Here is a 23,473-nt window from a genome sequence, read left to right on the forward strand (position 1 = left end):
GGAGAAACAGTTGGAGGATTTGCAGGAGCGCATGGAGAGGTTGTTGAAAGGGTTTACAAAAACGCAGATGCAGATGGGTAATGCGGCAGCAGCCGCTGAGGCACAGTCAAAGGAGTGGGAGACGGCAAGTCAGCGTGGGGGTTGAAATGCAGTGGCATGGGAGTGCGTTTTGAAAGGAATTCAATTACAACCTGAAGTGGTCCCTTCAGTAGGACCGAGCGTGTATCCAGTTATTATGCAGGGACAAGGGAGAAGCTGGGAGCCTATAGACAAAAACTGTTGATGCAGTTGAAAAAGTCTGTTTTGGAGGGTGGGATCTGAGGGGAAGCAACACAGCTGCTGACGGACACTATTGCTGCCTCCAGGCCACTCATATTTGATTGGCGACAGGTAGCCCGACTATGTTTAATACCAGCGCAGACTACTTTGTGGGAACAGAACATAAAGGTACTGTCAGAGCAGCCTCAAAAGGTGTTGGTAGCAAACCAAAAAGCAGAAACCTTGAATCAAGTGTAAGAGCTCGTAGGCTCAATGCAGTGGCTATGACAGTTTGCGGTGCTAGCACTGAACAAGATGAAGACCTTCACAGACCTTCTGCAAGGAGACACAGACCTGACAGCACCACGACGATTGTTACCTACACATCAAAGTGTGCAGGCGGGTGGGCTTGCAAGGCAGGAATTGGGGAAGGGAATTCAGGCACATATCTTATTACAGCATGAGGGGGCGGTCATAATATTGCATCAAGGGGACAGTCGACGCCCACTGCTCTTTGGATATTGTGTGGCCCCGAAGGTTGCATTACCGCAGTGGGAGGACCTATTAGCTCTCACCATACAGTGGGACCGAATGAGAACAGTCAGATGCTCCGGTGTAGAGCCTGTGTCAATTTTGTATGAGTTATCTGCAAACTCATTGGACTTGTTGCAGAGGAACAGTATGTCAATCCAGTCCACACTGGCCAGGTATCCTGGTCAGTTGGAAGCAAAGCGGACTTCCCCTTGGTTGGTAATTGTACAATTTGTCAGCATACTGCCAGTGGTCCCACTTGCCCAGCGACTGCTGAAGGCCCACACAGTGTTCACAGGTGCCACAGGGTCGACGCACGAGTTTGTGGTGGTATGGTGGGATGGGATCATGTGGAATCGGGAGGTCAGGCAAGAACCGGGGGTATCACTTCAACAACTGGAACTGGGAGCCGTGTTGCTTGCCTTAACACGCTTCCCAAATGAGCCCTTGAATATTATCACTGGTAGTCAGTATTGTTTTCAAATGGCGCAGTTGTGTCGCTCCTGTATGACTCCCCGCACTGGTAGTGCTGCACTGTTATACAATGCCCTCTCCAAGAGACCTATTTATCCAGCATGTAAATAGTCATACTGAGATTCCTGGATTTATCACGGAGGGAAACCAGGTAGCAGACGCCACCTGCTATGTACTCGACCTTCGAGAGGCGGCAGCCCAATCCCACCATCAGTTTCATCAGTCTGCCCTCGCTTTGCACTGGCAATTTCATCTACCATTATCTGAAGTGAGAAACATAGTGGCAGCTTGTTGCGCTTGCAACACTGCAGCACCCTTGCCCACCAGGGTTAATTCTCAGGATCTCTGCCCCAATGAGTTAGGGCAGATGGATGTCACAGAATTTGCGCCTTTCAGGCGACTCAAATATTTGCACGTAGTAGTTGATATGTGCAGCGGTCTCATGTGGGATACTGCCAGTACGGGCCAGAAAGTGAAACAATGCCACGGAGAGTGGCAACACTGTGCTAAGGGCAATGCCTCCATAAATGATGCACCTTATATGTATTTCCAAGTGCATAAAAAATGCATGCATATTTATTTTAAAGTAGAGGTGAAAGACAAATGTAAGGTTTTGTCATGAAGTCCTGTTATATCTCCAAGGAGAGAGAGAGAGAGTCATCAGTTCCTAGAGCATCCAGGAAGGCTTTACAAATATTATCCAGGGTAGAATTATCATGGTTCATGCACAACTGTATCTGGAGTGGACACATGTATGAGAGCAAGGAAATATTGAACACCATTTCAGGAAATCATGTATTAACAGAAAAAGAAGGGACAAAAAAGCTGTACAGTAATTAAAACTACAAAGGGAATGTAAGCAGAGAAAATTTAATTACTCAATCTGGAATGTGAACAGGGCACCACTGCTTAATAGGCCTTTTTGGTGAGACACACTGAGGGATATTTAAGTGTCAGGGCCCATGATCTCATTGGCACGTTACCCTCTGGCAGCTCAGAAGCCACAGGCAGAACAGTGGGGGCAAGATGCAGCACTGATTTGGGCCATGGAGGGGTGGGGAAAGGAAGCATGGGCCCATAAACCATCCAAAAGCACCATTTCCTACAAGCCAGAGGGGTTTCTCTCACTGGCTCTCCTTTCAAGCTGCTAACAAGGTAAAGCCTGACTTAGCTTGGAAATTGTGATGAGATCATAACTTGAGGAGATATGACAGTAGGTATTATTTTAGACTACTTCACATAGCTTTGAGTCCTTGTTCAGCCTGTGCACATCATTGCCAGCACAACTCTGTTGCTGAAACAATGAAATAGTGTCCCTTTATAAGGTTTGCTTTTTTACTTCATTACACCTTTGTGCCAGTTCCTGAGCTTTGGATATATATATATATACTTAATTAGAAGTGTAAGAAACCTTTAAACCACACAACAGACAAACAGCCTTGAAATATTTCCCCCAAACTCCTCAGTGAAACTGATAAGCATTCCCCCCTTCCCCTTTTCTTCTCTCTGCTGAGCTGCTACCATTAAGATTTAATATACCAGTAGGAATGCCATGTAGGAAATTTCTCAGTTTTGAAGGGAGGGAGAACAGCTAGATTTGTTCCCTCCAAATAAGCAGATGAAAAATGGAAGTTCAAATGAAATGGAAATCTCTTGGCTCTTTCTCATCAGGACTGCTGAGATGCTGTGCTCTTTTCCAGCACCCTGAGCACCCACTTGTGGGAAGAGCAGGGATAAAAGCTGCTTTCCCTTCAGGACATGAGGGCCCTGGCTGGGTAATAGCTGCTACCATTCCAGCAGCTGAGCATCTCAAAAAGGGGCTGCTTTGAAAGAAAAAAGCACCTCCCCAAGGCCGAACCTGAAATAGGAGCACTATATCCTCCTGATATAGATGCACAATTTCCTGCAGCAGGGAGAGCCTGAAAAAAAAAAAAAAAAAAAAAAAAAAAAGCTGTAAAGCCCAAAACACACACAAAGCCTCAGCTCATTTTCCATGAAAGAATTTACATGGGAACTTTCTTAGTGATATCATCAGGGAAGACTGATAAGAAATGAGGTTAGGCTGGTAAGGAGGGCTGAGGCAGGGTGAAATACAAGAATCCTGAGGAAGGAAGGGAGTCCCAGGCAATGGACAACGTCTGCTTTAAAACAGTCCCCAGCCTCTATAAAAAACAGCAATATCTTAAGCACAAATTCTTTACACTTGAAGCCATTGTCTACAACTTAAATGTTGACTTTTGTGTGCCTGAATTTCATCTCAGAGAAAGCACAGGTGGGCTTTCCTGGGAAAACACTGGCCAGACCCAGCATTAGCTTCACGGTTCAGACGTTTGCAGAAGAACACACACTGAAGCAGAGGGAGGAAGCTGCGTGGGCTGGCAAATGGAAGGAAAAAACAAAACAAAACAAAACAAAACAAAACAAAACAAAAAAAAAAAAAACGGTTTCATGACCACAGAGCCAAATATAAGCAGGTTCTCTGCCCTGGCAGGGTGAGGGCTCACCCTCCATCCATCAGCAAGGGGCGAGCAGCTTTGGGGCCAGCCACAGGGACTGGGGGGCCACGGGAGCCCTCTGCCTCCCAAGACAACCTGGCTTCCCAGCCAGACAAAGGCTCCCAGGTGTTGCCAGGGAAATGTCATCTCTGACATATACACACAGGACAGTTTTGTGTGGTAAGCACAAACTTTTCTGACTTTTTCCCCAGAATGAGCTGAACGCATGTTTTCATGCAGATTTTCCGTCAGTCTGTGAGGTCAGCATGCCAGCTGCTAGCTGCCAGTGAAAGGCTGTCACTGTAACTCTGCTGCTGACTTTGCAAATATATATTGTACACAGTCCACATTTTTTCTTACTTCTATACAAGACCCTGTGAATAAAACAATTAATGAGGAAATAAACTTAAAATTATAACCCTTTCATATACTTTACTTAAATCACAGATGGCATGTGTTGTTCCACCAGGCTTAAAGTTAAGAGTCTTTTATTCAGTATACCCAGTAATATTGATACCATGAGAAATACCTTTCATTTTCTCCCTATGTTATAGTTCACATACCTCTACAATCCAGTGGTAGATTATTGCTGGAGGAAATGGAGTGAGAAATGCCCTCTTGGTTCCTTTGACATTATAAAACACATTTGGGAAGGAGTCTAGGGAAAAAAAAAAAAGAAAATCTTTCCCAAAAATATTTGTTTGTTAGAAAATCTGTCAGGAAGATAGTGTATACTAAGAAAATATTTATTTAAATGTTTATCCTGATTACAAGGCTTGATATGAAAAAATGCTAATTTGAAATTTGTTATATGACCATTTTAGAAACTTAGGCACATTATTTGTGGCATTCATTCATGAATATAATCTAATAAGCTAGTAGCGTATTAGGAAAAGAAAAATGCAAACATTTCTGAGATGTTTTTTCTTGTCACTTTAAACTACTTTTGCTTTTCCATAAAGTATATTAAAAACAAAATCACAAGCTGGATTACTTGAGGGAATGGGCTGTGAAAATAGATTGCAAAAATTCAGGTAGGTTTTAACTTTGTTTTTTGCATATATATATACCCAACATATTCTGGTGTTAAAAATGAGACGATACAAATAACTGAAGAGAATTCTGCAGGTAAACAGAGCTAAGTACTGAAAATTCAGGGTAAAACTGAGAAGTTTTAAATCCCAGTCTTCACAAAGATTAAATTCACTACTCTTGGGAATGTACCCTTCAGTCTTCCATCTCCACTCCTTTTGTTTGGAATAAACCAAAGTGCTTTAATTAACATGTGGTACTGTTTGCTGTTTTAGATTAAGAGATTTTAGGCAACCTTTAGGCAACCTTTATTTCACCCTCCTTCTCAGCTCTGTGTGATATTGCTATTTGTCTGCACAGTGGAATTATCTAAGCCCCAGATGTGTGAAAACTGAAGTCTTTTTGGATAAAACTAACCCAGAAGACACACCCCAGTAGCACACATAATGCACTCCAACTGAAAATGGGCACTCAGGACATGCACACACAACCAGAAGAACCAGAAGAGAGCCTGAAATGTGGCATCCTTAGTACAATTTTGCTCTACAAATGCATTCCTCTTGGTCCAGTCTTCTAGATAATGTAGCCATTGTACCCATTTTGGAAATATTCGCCACAAACTGTAAGAATCAGTATCTGAGGGAAGCAAAATTCACAAAGAATGATTTCTTTAAAAGCAGAAACTTCTTGAAAGTTTACTGGATAATCACTGCCAATGTTGCAGCTGCTTCCAGACCATGGGACAAAAGTTATTCAGAAGGCAGAAGCAAGTACCACAGTCAGGGGTATGCTGAGCTGTATCTACAAGTAACTGGAAGTAATAGAGAGTCAGCACCACGTTGCCTCTGGACTAGGAACTTAGATGGCCATAGTGGAATGGATGTAGCATCACAAAATTGGGGGCAAATCTGCCAGAGATCCTGGGTATGCAGGGTAGCCAGACTGACACTTATGATATTTCCTCTTCACTTTTCTGTGTTTTTTTTTTTTTTTTTTTTTTTTTTTCAGGTTAGTTATTAAATGCTAGCATAGTGCAATCTTACTGTGCTGTACTGTGCTGGCACCCCCAGAAGAGAGGACAGCAAAGACGGTTAAAAAAAGGCAAGTGGACAGTTTTGCCAGTCAAGAGTGGTATTAGGGGGATGATAGAGAGGCAGCCTTCATCATATTTTAACCTTTGCAATAAGAACACGTCAATTAGACCAATTTGCATACAAAGACTGCAAATTCAGTTTCACTTGCAAAGTCAACTAATTTTAAACCTTCTAACTGACAGCCTTGGGACCAATGCTCACCTGGCTTGCCAGAGATCTTTTATGTCCATACAAAGAGCAGAAAGGACTGCCTAAACCAACAGCTGCTGTGATGCTGCTTCACCAAATACATGCGAACATTTTCTTGCCCAGTATATCTGCAAGCATGAAAGAGTTCCCTGCACCATATAGTCTAATGAAGAAGCACCAGGTTTTACATCAGTGGGCTGGAAAATATTTGCAGTGAAAACAGCCGCCCTCTTTTCCCCTTGCTTTGCAACTGAAGTGTACATCTGTACACAGCCACTCAGGGCACAGCTGCAAAGAACATTTTCGTGGTGCAGCTCTCTGTCTTTGGCACAGATTCTCTCTTTGCCTTGAATGGAAGAATAGGAGTGGGTAGGATTTATTGCCTTCCCACTCATGGGTATAATCCAAGGGTATGGCCCAAAACCCATTCCCACTTAACAGTCAACTGCTGTTTGAGGACCAAAGCAGAATACACTGTTGAAGACTGAACTAGTTGGAAAGTGTTTAAATACAGTATACACTCATGAGCAGATAGGCTGTATGCCCCATGCCTCCCACTCTGTGGGCTTCCTCCTGACTGCCCTCTAAACTGAGAACCATGGGAAATAAACCTTTTAGCTTTGGTCCTAAGAATTATGCCAATGAGCAATGCCTAAAATATCCCTCTGTGAAGTAATATGCAATTCAGCTGATTTTCAGAAGTTTCCCATCACTACAGCATGAGTCCCATCATGGAGGCACAATGTAGACTCACCAAAGGCAGCCTCAGACCTTGAGAAGAGAAGTGTTTGAATTTTTTTTTATTTTTTTTTTACAGGAAAGCTAACTAAGCTGGAGCTGAAGTTGCAACTGCAGTAATGGACATTCATGATTCAACTGGCAAGAAATTCCAGTTGTAGTTTTAAAAGCGTTTGAATGAGTGCTCTTTTTTCTTGAAGAAAAACATATCTCTACCAGCCTCCTGTTTCTCCACTGATCTTTGACGGCAGAAAAACATTGCCCTGCCAAGACACTTCCCTGGAATGAGATCTTTTATGTAACTAGGGTGACACTGTCGTGAAGTTAAAGAACAAATGTAAATATAAAAAACACTGAGTGACCTGAATTTTTAATGAGTATTAAATAGTGTTAAAACACTAGTGGCAAACTGCTAGCACATCTGCAGACAATGTCTTCCTCTGAAGTCAGTGGGAGTTTTGCATGCCTTGGCTTCTTCCTGAGATACTATGATTTCTTTACATTTAAAAGAAATTTCATATTCATATAATTTTAATAAAAAAGTTTCATTCCAAAAGCAATTTTATTTGCTAGCATATTGAACTGTAATTAAAGATTTATGATCCTATTAAAAGGTAATGTTGTAGTTAATCCTTAATAATAAAATACTTCATAAAAGTTCAGTGTTACATGCAAAGCCGTGAGCAGTTGACACATTCTGCAAAATATTTACTGTATTTTCTAAGTGTCAGCAAAGACTGCACTGTTACAACTCTCCTTCAAATCATAATCTATACAACTGTGGAAGTAACTGGCTAAACTCAAAGACTATTTATGTTATGACCTATCTACCTATACTGATGTCTAAGAGAAAAGTTTTTCCATCTTGATTTAGCAGGATTAGGATACAGATAATCCCACTTTATTTCCTACTGCTCAGTTTGGATGATAGTGGCAGAACTGGGGGGTAGATTCAGCCTGGAGCACAGCATCAGTAATTACCCCATTGTGACTAGTTATTTGTGGAATGCGTCATTATTCAAAGTAAACATGAGATAACCTCAATTCTATGATACATAAACTGGGAAAAAAGTACCAACTTGCAAAAATATGACTTTGTGGTGGTTTTACTCAGCTGCACAGCTGAGCTTTGCCACAACTGCTCTCTTACTACTCCTCCTCAGAGGGAAAGGGGGAGATAATATGATGTAAAGTGCTCAAGGGTTGAGATAAGGACAGGCAGATCACCCACCACTTATTGTCACAGGCAAAACAGACCCAGCATAGGGAGATTAGCTAAATTTATTACCTATTACTAACAACCTAGAGCAGGGAGAAATTTAAGGCAAACACCTTTCCCCCCATCCACCATCTTCTACATCCTTCCTCCAAGTGGCGTAAGGGAATGGGGAACAGGGGCTACAGTCTGTCCCTGACATTTCGTCTCCACCGCTCCTTCTCAGTCACTCTGCCCCTGCTCCCCATGGGGTCCCTCCCACGGGATGTCGTACTTCCCAAACTGAGCCTGTGGGGGCTGCCCACAGCCAGCAGCTAGCTCTCCAAGAACTGCTCCCACATGGCTCCATACCACGGGGTCCATCCATCTCCCAGGAGCAAACTGCTCCAGCACGGGTCCCCCGCAGCTGCAGCTCCAGCCTGGGGCCTGCTCCTGCAGGGACTCTCCATGGGCTGCAGCCTCCTCCAAGCCACATCCACCTGCTCCACCGGGGGCTCATCCACAGGCTGCAGCGTGGAGATCTGCTCTATGTGGGAACCATGGGCTGCAGGGGGACAGCCTGCTCCACCAGGGGCCTCCCCACAGGCCGCAGGGAACTGCTGCTGCCTGCCTGGAGCACCTCCTGCCCTCCTGCTGCACTCACCTTGGGGGCTGCAGGGCTGCTTCTCACTCCTCCCTCTCCTAGCTGCTGTTGCGTAGCAGGTTTCTCCCCCTTTCTTAAATCTGCTCTTACGGAGATAGAAATGATATTGCTTATTGGCTTGGTCTGGCCAGCAGTGGGTCCCTCTGGAGCTGGCTAAATCTGGCCTTTATCTAACGTGGCAGCTGCTGGGCTCTGCTCACAGAGGCCACCCCTTCAGCCCCCTGCTACCAAAATCTTGGCACTTAAACCCAATACAGTCATGTAAGTTTAAATAAGAGAATCAAAACTATCACAAATTTTAACTCTGAACAGCAGTATTAGCTTGGTGGTTGTTCTGTTGTCATATTGTACACAGTTGAAATTGTGAGATATTCTGTGATTTAAGACAAACGAGATATATGATTATTTTTTTTGAATGATCTTTCTACATATATTTTTTTTTTCTTAAGAAAAAGCAAAATAGCTCTATGCTATGAATTCAAATATGCTTCATAAAGGAATGCAAAGTGTTTTTTCTTTTTCATTTTCTTTTCCTTCAGTTGGTGTAATGTTGGTTCATAACATCTTTAAAAGCTTGCCATGAAATTCAGTGAAAATTTTGTGATCCAAGTAAGAGCCAAAATGTTTCATGTAAGTAGTTGATATAAATACTGCAAATTATTTTCAGCTGTAACCAGTTATGCAAACCTGTTGTGACCATTATTCCACAAACAATAAGCACTGTCTTATTATGCCCTTAAGATACATAAAAGGAACTAGTCATTGCATTTTGTTCAGCTCCAGAAAAAGTGTTAATGAAAAACAATGCTAGATTGTCATAGAGTTACTGGGAAAAATAGTTGTAGAACTTACTGACACGTAACAAGTTTGTTGAACATTTACTGCACTTTAAGACACATCATACACATCAAGTAATTCATAAACCACTTCTGTTCCTTTTCATTTTTGCTTTAATAGCAGAATTCAGTGTGACTTTTCTGTCTGTACTACTCCCAGTTGCTGGCTTTAGACAGATATGGAAAGTTTGTGCTGCTACCAATGACAGCCAAAACATTCACGTGAGTGTGATGAGCCTTTGCACTGTTTTTCCTCTCCTCTTTGCACAGCTGAAAAGCTAAAACCATCCCCGTATCCTTCTCTTTAGGATTTTGAGTTCCAAGTTTCAGGATTAGGCAATGGCAAAAGAACTGCTGCAACCATGCCATCATCAGTACTTCCCTGCATGCACCAGTGATGTTACAAGCAATATCAGAAGACTTTTCCAAGAAAAATTGTGAGGGGTTGTGTTACATGATTTGGATCATGCCCTCGGTTTCCGCTATATTTTATCCACACATGCACAGGCATAGCAAAATGTGATACTTGCTTCATTTTCCCTTGAGACTCAGTCTGCAGCAGCATCAGCAATTTTGCCCTGAGGTAAGAGAAAGGAGTGATTACTCTGTTGCTGTGTTTTATCTCACACAGTAGGACATAGCATCTGAGTGTCAGGTGAAAATGAATGGACATTGTTGGTGGTATACCACAAATGCAATATAAATAAGGCCTTGCCTACATATTCAAATGTGCTCCTTTTTTTTTTTTTTTTCTCCTTTATTTTTATTTTATTTTTATTTTTATTTTTATTTTTATTTTTATTTCTATTTCTATTTTTATTTATTATTTGTTATCCCTTTGGAGCAACTGTGAAGCTATAATGGTGTCTTAACAGCTGTTCAAAAGAAGTCACTTGAATAGTGAAGAATGTCACTGACAATCTCAACGTGTTATTTCCTTTACCCCATGGAATATGACTTTGAGAGAGATGAAATGCTACTTTGAAGCAGGAAAAGCTGCAGCACGTTGCTGGTTGTGTGAGAAGGATTGTGCTCTGCTACCTGCTGTACCCGGCTGAAGCATTCCTGCAACAATGGAGCTCCCCCCATAGTCCTTCAACAGCAAGCAGAGATTCATGAAATAGGTGGTACAAGAAGTGAAAGCAGGCTTTGTGCAGATAAATCAACGTATAAATCAGTGTTGCAACAAGTATATGTCTTAAGGAAAAAAATTTGCAAAATTTTTCTCTTTCTAGTTTTCTCAGTAACCGGATCTGTTTTCTTATCTGCAGTAATCTTTCACCCATTTTACTTTTTTCTTCCTCCTTAGCTTTGGAAAACAGCATGTTTCTCCAGAGTTGTTCAAGCATTACTTTGATGATACTCTCAAGTACTACTTGGATAGGCAAACAAGTCCTTTCTAGAATTTTAGCTGAAGATATTGGTTCAGAGCAAAGTCCTTGCAGGACAGTTGTCAGTTTAATGAGTGTTAGACCTCCAAAAGCCTCTAGAAATGCCCCTCCCCCTGAAAGTTGATTTATCAAACTGGGTAAAAATTATCTCAGAATTCAGTTACATACTTGCATGGATGAAACAGCATCTAAAATACAACATCTTACTTACAATACTATACATAAGATTTGCATTTATAGCTGTGTAAGAACTGATGTGGTGATTGACTAAATCTATAACCACATCTTCAACAATGGCCTATAACATGTCTTCAAAGGGAGATACAAGAAATACTGTCCATCTCTAACATTTTTTTCATTTCGGGAAATTCTGTCCTTATTCATATACTAAAAAAATGCCCATGAAACTCACCTGTGACGTATTAACTTACTCTACAGAGGCTGGTTTATGCTCTCAACTTCAATCATAGCTTCTGACAAAGAGTGTTACAGGCTAATTGCATGTTATGGGAAATAATAGTTCCTTTTGTGAACTGCAATTGCTTTCAATGTAATTATATATGTTGATCTTGTATTATTATAAAACAGATGTAAAATGTCATTAATTATCAGGATATTTTTATTATTTTTTATTTGTGTGTGTGTGTGTGTGTGTGTGTTTTGTGGTGGAAAAGGAAAATAAACATCAACATTTTCTACGGATGTCTAATTGTTCCTTTAATCTAAAACTCCGTAATTTATCAAATCCTTTCTACAGGTATGTGACCAGAGCTTCACTCTTTATTACAAGATCTACAATAACATTAGAATATGATACACAATATATACTGAATATCAGACTATCCAATCATCTGCTTTTGAAGGAATATTTCAAAAATCTACTCAGTATTCTCTTTTATGTAATTTTCAAACCTAATACTTGCCACCTTTTCCATACCCCATAAATTTTACAACATTGGTGGGTGTCACTTCCTGTACAGAAATTATTTGCCATGATGAAATGTTGACAATTCCTGTTTAGATCACTTTTTAACACAAAGTTTTGGTGTTAAAATCTCATTAACCTTGACTTGAATAGAATGTCTCAAAACCATAGACTTTCAAAAATTACACCTCTGCAAAATGAAAAAAAAACATCAGGTCACTCCTTTGCTACTAAAAAGCAAAATACGGTCTATACATACACTTATTGTAAACTGTAGCTGTGGATGCACTTTCATTTCAGTGTGCCTGCCGCAAGAGTCAGAAAAAAAAATCCACAATTGAAATATTAGTTTCCTAAACTAATTAAATTAAGTAGTTTTATAAATCACCCAGAACTACTGAACAAGTGATGTTTGAAATGCTCTCTTGAAATGTTTCAAGTCCTTAGAAGAGCTCATGCTCTTTAATAAATGAGAGATTACTTACTGTTAGTAGGAATCTCAGTTTTGCTTGTTCTGGTTGAGAGTAGAAAATGGCTGGCTCCACTTTCTCATTAGCAGGTAATTCAGTTATTCAAGTTAAAGAATCAGCCAAGGTTAAATGTTTAACCCCCAAATTAATTTTTCTGAAAAAGCCTGTTTCTTTAAGGAGTTTCAATTTCTGCTTTTTCTTCTGTTATTTTTTATTTTTATTTTTATTTCTTCTCTCTGTATTCTCAGCACCTAAAACACTTCAAGGTAAAATAAAAAGAAACAGTGTTTTCTGTTTTGATGGCTCTATTTGAATGGAAATTCCTTATATCTATAATTAGATTATCAACAATATTAGTAAAATCATAATAAATAGAAAAATAAAGTACAGAACTCTAATAGCAGATCTATTCATAATTAGAAGATTATGAATAGCATAGATAGCATTAGCTTATGGTCCTAGCTCTCTCCTGATATTGGATGTTACTTAATGCATGTTACTGGACTGTTAATCGACCTGGATTATGCACAAGCATTTAATAGAGAGACGATGTCTGCCCTACAGAAATTGCAGGGCACAGATCTTGTAGAGGACAAGCGGCAGCTACAGACAAGAGAACAAAAGGTAACAAGACAGGATTCGGCAGCGCAATGGACAGTAGTCAATAGCCTGCCAGCTTGTTGATAGACAGGACCTGATAAGAGTTTGCTTTCCATGTTTGTTTGAGAAAAGGGGGGGAATCCTTGTTTAATTCCAGCTGTGTTAACAGCTGCCCTACTGAAGCCTGTATTTTAACTCTACCATTTTCTAAAAGTACCTGTGTACTGGTACACTACATTATAAATCAAATAGCAGCAATTTCCAGAAAATATAGTCTTAGGCCCTTAATTTCCCAGTATGTACTTACTTGAGTATTTCTGTGTACATGAATAGTTACAAACACCAGGATTACTCAGTTGCATAAACATTCAGATACATATATATGTATGTACATACGTATCTGCAATTTAGCACCTTAGATTGGATCAATTGCACTGAAAGGAAATGATCAATCCTCTATTCTATCAGTAATTACAATCCTTCAGTTTATCAGACTTCTTTTTTGCATGCTTATAAATTGTGACCTGTTCTTATCCTTTAGCACCTTCAGAACAGTTTCAGATAGAAAAAAAAAAAAATCACCTAAGTTTTACAGAGGCAGAGTTCATTTGAATAAAACTCAGTCAAGTCTTTTAAATCTTTCTGAAACAGGTGGTTAATTTATCAACACAGAGCACTAGGAACTTTTGTCCAGATCTAAAAAGCTTGTCTATCTGAGTATGTATGTAATAGGAAAAAGCCTTATCTTCTAAATGTTGCCTACCAGTTTTTTAAAGACAACTCTGAGTGGCAGATGGCTGGAATCATGTTTATTTTTGAAGAGAAAGAATATCCCCTACCTATACAACATAATATTCTCAGGTTATGAGTAGAAAGCTTCTATTTGAATTAAGCAGTTTAAAGCTACAGGGGAAATACTGAAATGAAAGAATATGTAGGGGTTGTTTATTTGTTTTTAATTTGCAAAGTAGAGCAAGGTCTAATGTAAACCTGATTTAGTACACTGCATACACTGACAAGCTTCACAGATATGGTCAGAGACATCAAACTCACTCAAAGCATAAAGATTCTCAATCCCTCAGGCAGCTTAAAAATCTTATTATTGATTGGTTTTAGGAAAAACAAGACAAGAAGCCTGCAACGACTTCTATCTAAAATGAATAATCACTTTACAACTAGTCCTGAAACAACAGATTTTAAAGTTGATTCAAAATGACATGTTATCATGTTTAATGTCCCTCTTCATTCTATTGATAAGGTGATAAATACATCACTGCTTAAGGATATTCTGAAAAGTCCTGGCCTAGACTCCAAAATAGCAACAAGAGGAAAAGTCAGTGTGAAATGTTTCTTTTCCCATTGTGCTGGGGACAACTTCACTATCATCTTGCCTAACAAGTAAATCAAGGATCAGAGGCCAGGAAGCACCCCGAACACCTCCCCAAAACCTTGTGACACAAAAGTGTCATTCACATTCTCTGAGTCACGAGGGTATCATCAGTAAATAGTGGCTCACCTGCAGCTAGTGCTTCCAGAAGCACTGACAGAATGGCAATGTCCTAAAATAAGAAAAGGTTTTGAATGCTCAGCTCAACATGCTGTAGAAATTTCTGATTTTCAGAAAATGCCAGGCAGAGGGTCCCTGTGAACTGAGCCCCTAATACTCACACCCCAGAACAGTGGTCTCAGAAAGCCCCTGGCGAATTGAGGCAGAGAGCCAAAGCCTAAATGCATTCGTTATGCCTAAGTAGCTGATCCTTTTGTTTCACAGATGCTAGTTCACTCAAGAACACCCCTTCTGGATGCACAAAATGTGCAGGGTAGCCTTTTATCTATTTTGACATTTCCACACAGCTCCACAAATAATCTTCTATCTGCACAGGATGAGTGGCAGAACAATTGGTGTGCTGTCAGCCAGGGTCAGATATTCACTGAGATAGATCCATTTGGATTCCTCCATCATTGCACAGAAATATTTTCCCTCAGAAAGTCAAGAACCAATGCATTACTCTCTTCTTTAATTTCCCAATTATAGGATAAATTAAAATATGGTTATTAATATTTAATTAAAAGTAACTGTGCATCCAAAAGACAGGAGAAAAAAAAAAAAAAAAAGAAAAAAAAAAAAAAGAAAGAAAAAGAAACCAAACAATTAGATAGGATGCAAGGTAGAATTTATAATGTATTACAAATAAGAAGTAAAATGAATTGCCCATAAGGAATTAGAAGTTTGAAAATAAGGTCTATAATTCTGGTTCAATAATGTTAAATGAAAATTATTATACTTGATGAAATTGACCATCATGTCAACCAGTTATTCCTAGATAATTATACTTTCTTCAGCACGGCTCTTTCCCATTTTACCTCTAAGCTTTCAAACCTCCTGGCAGAATTGAGCCATGCAGCTAAATTTATGTCCAGCTTGTGAGCCCCATGTAGGTGCCACCACGCTGCTGAGGTTACAGCACCTTGTCTGGGAGCCAGCAAGACCTGACTCAGTCTTGCAGGTTTACTTCAGAAGGGGTTAAGCTGGAGGTGAAGAAAGCCTTCAGGGCTTTAGCTGTAAACTCAACACAGTGCATAACACTGAGCAATGTTAAAAACTGTATTTCAAGGTGAACAGCCCCCCTTCATTGTAACACAGGAAGGTGGAAGAAGTGTGTTGACCTGCATTGGCCAGGTTTGGAGAGAAAAAGGAAAGTTCAGTGCTAATTCCCACCATGCCTGGGAAGAACAGAGATCAGCACCGTCCTTTGGTGGCCATGCAGTACGCATGGCTGCTAGCTGGCCTCTCTGATGTAGTATCGTTTCTAAATAAAATACATACATTCCCCACAGAACACTTCAGTATTTTATGCAAAGGCAAACTACATATAAAATAATGAATACAAACTGCCCTAAATATCTCAACAACCTCAAGTCGGTTTATTTTAATAAATATATTATGACTTTAAACCTTCCTCAATTTCTTTATATTTAATGCAATTCTTCACTTCATTTTCATCAGACTTTATAATAGAACACAATTTTCATAAGAGACAGAGACAGTTTGCCAACATAGAGGGGAAGAGACAATAATAATAACAACAATAAAAATCTTTGCTTTCTGGAGCTAAAAGCCATTCAGCTGAACTGAGCTAATCAGATTTACCTGTGCTTTAAATATTCAGTGCTAGGAGACAAACTGTTTCTTACGACACAGGTACTGGGCAAAATTAAAAGGCTGAGAAAATGAAGTGAGATACTTGAGAGGTGTTGCGGGGGCAGCCCTGAGACAGCATGAAGGTCTTTGAAGTGGGAGAGTGGGCAGTCTGTGGAGGAGTCCCAGCCAGGCAGAATCAACTCAAAGTTATCTCCCCTTTTCCTTCTCCCCAGGCATGGGGATCTGTATCTGTCTATTTCCCTCTTTTGTAGAGCTTGCTGCAGATGTTTCTTTTATACTTTTCTTTTTCCTTTTACCCATCCCAGCGGTCTCAGGTCTTTGACAGTTTGTCTTTTGTACATGTTAACACTTGTGCCTGGTTTCCAGTTTTGTATTTCAGAACAGCACAGAACCAACTTGTACATTCAAAATATAGTGTCAGCCAGCCACTGTAATCAAATGAATATTTTTACTAGCAGTGTGGATTTGAAGAGAATACATTACAATTCAGCTCTAGAACATGTTTACTCTTTTTGAACTTAAGAATTGCTATGAGTTGAATATATGAAACTCTTAAAGGCCCATTTAAAGAAAACATTGGCAAGGGGCCCAAGCCAAAGCCCAGGGATGTCAATGAGAGACATTTGCCTGACTTCATTGCACTGCATGGCTGGCTTTAGAGAAACAGAGGTTTTCCAGCTATATATATGAAAGCAATTCTGGGACAATCGTTTGGTTTTCAATAAAATCAGTCTTGCAAGACTGGTAGCTTAGCTCAAAGAAAGCTACCAGGTGAGTGTATGACCACCCACAGGTTGCTAGAGAAAATAAAGGCCACATGGCAGGCTAATAATGAGCAAAACATAAAGCACACATCACAATTCATTAAAGACTCATTACTTAAGAAGGAAGAAAAAAAAAAAAAAAAGAAAGAAAGAAAGACAATAAAAAGATGTGTTAAAATGGTTTTTAGGGTATAATTTAAATATGACAACTACAGAAGATGCTTATATGGAAATACTGGAAAAAATATGCATTTTAAAACTGTTGAATTTGTGGAGCCACGAATTAAGAGACAAATGACAAAACAGGTCTGTCTTTATCGTTCCGCAGTTATTCCTGGTGACTTGCATGGTGCAAATTGATATGGGAAGTATTATAAATAAATTGGGGCTACTGGGGGTGTCTTTAAGGCTATTACATACCACTTCTTGCAAGGGTTGATGAATCTTTGTGCCTCACCCTATCAGCATAGCTATTCTTCTGTTTGCTTTTCACAGTGGCACTAAAATAGAGCACTCAGATATATTAATATTCTGGTTAAAAAAGAAGTTTGTGGCAAACCTGGATGGAAAATCTTAATAACCTGAAGGCTTGTGACTCACTTATGCTGCAGATAACAGCACTTTTAACAAGAAGATTGTTAAGACAGCTGTGAAGAAATCACCTGGTGCTGATCAGTTGTGCCAATTGATTAATATAACCTATGCTCACAGACTGTATAGACTTTGGTGGATAGTTTGATCTGCAGAATAGACTCGTGCTCAGGTAGATGAAATTACTTCACTTTGTTACACAAGTTAAGTTAGGGGTTTCAGTCCATCCAGCCACTGCACTCACTGCACTACACTGCACAGCTTTGTAGTAGGGCCTGTCTATGAATATCTGGACACAAGTAATAACGGTACTAAATGTTATCACCTGTCTTTACTCATGTGAAAAGAACAAAAGTAAAAGTTATTGTATTTCTGGTATTCTTTGCAATAGAGTTTACATTGCATATGCAGAAACAAAACAAATAAAAATACCCTCAAAACTAACACAACACAACTACACAACACACCTTTTCTGGTTATATTACAAGTTGAGGTATTTTTTATTTTTTCTCATTGCCTTCTGGTGAGAAGACTGTGATTAGAATGAAAAAGAACAACCCCAGTGCTTGTCCAAAAAGGCTGTGTTGCCTCAATGTCAGTTTTTCTGACATCTACTCAATGTTTCAAACTTATCAGACGTGAAGGTGAAAGCCTTTTCATTACAGCACCTTATAAGCTTAGCCGGCAAATTTATTCTGCCCCATCATACCTGACAAGTATTTGTCGACACATTTTTTTTCTGTTCCTGAGATAACAACATCCCAAAGGGACATTACTGTGAAACCTACAAATATTTGGACTGTTTAGCAATTAATGTTAGTATTACTTCATTTGTATGGTATACTTCACTGCGAAGGTACTTCATATGTTTTAGGCATGTATTCTCAAAGTGTCTTTCTAGGTTTTTCATCCATGGACTTTGGCAAGTGTTTTGCAGCTGGAAAACCTACAACTATACCTACCTACAGCTCTTTTCACATGTGCACAGAAACGTCTGTTGGGTTGGGCTATAGGACCCTACAGTGGCACCAAAATTAAATGCTCACCCCTCAGGGGTGACCAGAATCATGGCTTGAAGAAAAAGAAGGCTGATAGATAGGCACTGAGAAAATACTTCATAGAAGGTATTTACAGAAGATGGGTGCTGTTTCATTTTCAAATGTTAAAATTACCCAGAATTTCCCACAATATTTTCTGTACCAACTTCCATGGGAGGAGGTGCAGGGATAACACCATCCCCATTGGCAGGTGGCACCATATGCACCCTGGGGACCTCCTCAGGGGCTATGTGGCAGTAGTGAGTGACAATGGCTTGCTTAAATGTTTTCCCTGAAGCACCCTTGGGTGGCTATGGGGCCTGACCATGCCCTGCAGTGGGGCTGTTGGAGCTGCCTGGAACTGGCTGTGTCCAGCATGGGGCAACCCCAGCCTCACCTCACGCAGTGGCCCTACAGGCCATGCTGCCAACACCTCAACACCTGCACCCTGTAAGCCCTGTATTTGCGGAAGAAACCCACAGCACCACTAGAGGCTGAAAAGTGGCTCTACAGAAGAGGACCTGGGGGTTCATGGTCAACCAGGTTGACCATGAGTCAGCGAAGGCACCCTCAAGGCAAAGAAGACCAACAGCCTCCTGGGCTGCACTGGGAGAAGTGATGGCAGCAGGCTGGGAGAGGTCATCCTTCTCTTTTTCTCCACACTGCCTGCTGGCTCCAGTGCTCCCCAGTGCAGGAAAGACATGGGCATACTGGAGTGAATCAGGGTCCACCAATATAATAAAGGGACTGAAGCATCAGTCATATACAGGGAAAGGCTGAGAGAACTCAGACTGTCCAGCCTGAAAAGGAGAAGGCTCAGGGGGGGTCTTATCCACCTGTATAAACACCTGAGAGGGAGGAATGAGAAAGTCAGAGTTAGGCCCTCTTCACCAATGGCCAGTGAACAGACAAAAGGCAAGGGGCACAAACTGAAGTACAGCAAATTCCATTTAAACAAAAACAAAATAACAACAACAAACACAAACAAACAAAACAACCTTTCTTTACTGTGAGGCTGGTCAAACACTGCCACAGGCTGTCCATAGAGACTGTGGAGTCTACATCCTACAGATATTCAAAGCCTTCTGGATAAGGTCCTGGACAAACAGCTCTAGGTGGCCCTGCTTGAGCAGGGGTTTGGACAAGATGACCTCCAGTAGACCCTCCTTGCTTCAACCATTCTGTGTTTCTGTAGTACAGAATGTCTCTAGAAGTCCTATTTTAGATTTTTTTTTTCCTCAAGCATCCACAGAGAGTCTTTAAATGGTTTCCAGGTCATCAGGCTTTTTCCTGCTAAATGAATGCAAATCACCCATGCAGCAAAAGAGAAACGGGAAAGCTTTCCAGACTAGCAGTGAAGTTCCTATACAAAATCTGGCTGCATAATAACAGGCCAGGAGAGAGATTCAGTAAAGCTAAAAATCACTCATAGTCACAACAATGCTGGTGTATGAACTGCCTGTGAGTGAAGTTATTCTGGAAACTTGAAGGTGATCATTATCACAAAAGGAAGGATGCTCACTTTGCCAGCTGGGTAAGTGAGGCAAAACTCCCTAACCATTTTGGAAACGAAGCCCACTGAGCTAATGAAGGGAATCAGAAAAATCATTTAGTACCATACCAAGGGGTTAGGTTTCACAAGCCCAAGGGATGCTTTTGAGCCTTCTGTTTCTGTTACACATGAAAACATATAAAGGAATATATAACAAAGTTGTAGAGCCACATGATGATTTGATAATGTCTTTTTAATGGTCTTTGCTGTCTGTATGAAATCAAATCTTCACAAGGCTTCAAGCAATCTATCACTTCATGTAAACCAGTCTGCCACAGAAATGCTAGCACTTCTCTTTTAATTTGTATGTTTTTTACTTTTCTGTCTAACACAGTCCTTCCTCAAAGACAGTCAGAAGTGTAATAGGAAGAGCAAAAAAGGACTTGTGCCTTATAACTTCTACTGGTTGAGAAAGTTGTTTTACTCTTGGCTTTAATGCTCCTGAGTATCACAGCCACCCCGCACTTGCTATGCTAAATTTTTTGCACCATGTTACAAACTGTATGCACAGTACTTAACATACGCAGTATTAATTTCCTCATCCCCAACATTTAGTCATCTCAGGGGAAAGAAAGCGGCAGCTGTGTTACACTGCACATAATGAAACTGCACATGCAGATTACAACAGAGATTCCAGTTTCAATATAAAGAGATTTCAATTTGCTTCTTTAGCACCTCTTGATGAGCTATAAGAACAACAGAAGACCTCTTCTCCTTCCCCTTGGCTGATTGCCCAACAAATTTTGCTCACTCACAGCCCTGAAGACAGCTCTTGATTGTGTTTTGATGTTTTTGCCGACCTATTACTGTATTGACTGTATGGCAGCCAAAACATACATTTGTGTTCTCATTTTTCCCCTGCACTCCTTCCACTCAATCAAACAGGCACACACACTTCCACCGAACAGGAGAATGCTTTTAAGCCATGGCAGTGCTCCTGGGAACTGTGTGATAAGAAATCTCTGTTTTCTTAAAAAAAAAATAAAATAAAATAAAAAAAAAATTAAGTGACTGCTAAGACTTCCCATTTTTTTTTCCTTTAGCTTTGTTTTGCTTTTCCTCTCCCCACCCTCACAATATAACACCCATATTCACTTTGGCTCAGAAATGACTATTGTCAAAAATATTTCCTGTGTGGCAGCTCCTTCCATTCTATGAAATATTTAGTGGGAATGGTGTCTTCTGTGATGCAAAGTACTGGGTTTTTAATTTGGAGTAGATTGCCAGGGATGATTTTTTTATAAGGTGCAACTGTCCATTTGAATTACCATCGGGTGACATTTCTTGCTGCAGACACGGAAGACCCAAATACGTCTCCAAAGCATTTCTTGTCCTGTGGGGGGCATACAAAATTATACCTAGGCTTACTCTAGAACCCTTACATAGCATTATAATACCCTAGGTCCCTTATATAGCATTATAATCCCACACTACCTTACATTTTTAGCACCACAAGGTTTCACTTATGAAACTAGAGATCCTGAAAGCTGCTGTACATCAGCAGAATTACTTCCACTTTGTAAAGACAATTTCATGGTTTTGCCCTTGCTTTAGCCAGTTTCCCTGTCCATATTTAGAATCATTTGCAGTATACCTCTGGCTAGATGAAAAATCCTCTCAGTGCTTGCCTTTTTTTTTTTCTTTTTTTTTTTTCTTTTTTTTCTGGTGGTCATATTGCAGCACCAGAGAGTACCTCTAGTGACATCTTCGTTTGGATGCAGGATGTCTTCTGGAGGTGGGCTGGAGCTGCAGCATCTGTGCCAAATATTGGCATCTCAGTTTAATTTCAGCTCTGGTACTGTTTTGCAGGGTGACCTTTACCAAGAGAATTTAGTCTTTAGACTCCTCTGTTCCCTATCTGGACAACACAGAAAAATCCCAATGTCTCTGATTCACTACTTTAATAGTGAAGTTTTGAGGCAGGTAGAATACACTGAAAACCAGTCCCAGCTGGCAGGGTCTTTATTACTTTGGTACTGCCAACTTTCTTTGCAAAATCAGATTTTTCCTCCGACTTACACCAATATTGGAAGCAGAATTGGAAGCATTTATTCTATCTAAAACCATTACAATTCTGCAGTCTGTTCATCAGTAGGCATTTATCCATGGGTCATTACTAGAAAGACTGTTAGACACATCTGCATACATAATGCTTCTAATAGGCATTTACTCAGTGCTTCCTAATGGCTCTTTACTAAAATAGATAGATCTGATTGTACACTTTCATATGTTAGACATAGCTGGAGGCATGGAGCATTGAAGCAAGCACTGTTAAACAGTTCAGCACTGACACCTAATACCACAGTACAAGCTAGTTGTCAGTACATAGGGACATGTTGTAACATTAGTTTTTTAAGATATTCCTGTAGAAAATGAAGACTGGTATGGCTGGTGGAGAGCCACTGATATCACTGCAAGAACCCTAATTTTATCTGACTTTAAATGGTTCCTAATTGATGCTCATCATTTAAAGATAATGGCAAATATAGAGACTCTCACTTCCTTTGGAACTAAAACATTAAAAAGGGAAAATAGGAACCAGTGTGGGGCATCTGGGGAAAATGCACTTTGTGATAAATCTTGGGACAGATCCTTCTTTACCAGGGACTTCCTTTTGCAGACCATTGAGGCCCAGAATGAGCATGCTCTGACATTTGTATAGACCTCTCTTCATAAGTGAAGGTTGTATTTTGTTAGTATCTTCAGTTAAAGCACTCAGTGATAAAATAAGCACATCGTTGTTTCTGCTGCACCTGCCAAGGTCAACAGATTGTTCATTCAGTTCCTGTAGGCTACTTGAAACATCCAGCTACTTTCTTTTCAGCATTTTGTTAGTTCTTGCTATATACCTTCCCATTTCTGTTGGACAAGGCCTTAGCATAGTGTCTAGCACAACCAAGTTTCTATGCAAGATAGGTGTTCTTCAGTGGTACTGCAGTACACACAGTAGCGACTCTCTACCTAGCAGAGAATTAAGATTCCTAGATTTACATTTACAACATATTTGAGCTTCTCATTCACAGTATTAAGGATCATTCTCTCATAATCTGTGCTTCTATGTCAGTTGTTATAAGGTCACTTCTGTTTGGTCAGCTTTGTCATCATCTGTGCTGGTTTTGTTCAAACTCCAAAAACACCAATCACACTACAAAGTCTACTTGTTTGGGGCTAGTCACTTGTTTTAGTGGATGGCTTTCTCCAGGTTGACTTCTTGCTGTTACCTTTTATCATTGAATTTTTTTAAGACCAGGCTCTCTTACATCTGACAGCACAGGCTTCAAAGTCAGGAGTGTGATGAACTCCATCCACAAATTTGTGGTCTAAAAAACTGTGTGCTTTCAGAGGGGTTCTTATAAACATTTGAAAGAACTTTTTTTTTACAGTTTATTGTCAACAGATCATAACAGTAAGCAATGCCTATAAATGCCTCTGAGTTATGGCTCGTCCATATTGTGTTTATTTAATCAAAAATAA

At 40.2% G+C, this 23,473-nt stretch overlaps 1 long non-coding RNA gene across 1 annotated transcript in view; it reads right to left on the reverse strand.

Annotated features, from left to right (window-relative positions):
* LOC119714382 (uncharacterized) overlaps positions 1-12,355 on the reverse strand; it is a 150,404-nt gene extending 138,049 nt beyond the window's left edge. The window contains exon 1 of the long non-coding RNA XR_005261526.2: positions 12,308-12,355. This is a non-coding gene — a long non-coding RNA (uncharacterized lncRNA). The remainder of the gene's footprint in view (positions 1-12,307) is intronic.
* Between the last annotated feature and the right edge of the window lie 11,118 nt (positions 12,356-23,473).

This window comes from Anas platyrhynchos, chromosome 1 (assembly GCF_047663525.1).
Source record: "Anas platyrhynchos isolate ZD024472 breed Pekin duck chromosome 1, IASCAAS_PekinDuck_T2T, whole genome shotgun sequence".
Taxonomy (NCBI): domain Eukaryota; kingdom Metazoa; phylum Chordata; class Aves; order Anseriformes; family Anatidae; genus Anas; species Anas platyrhynchos.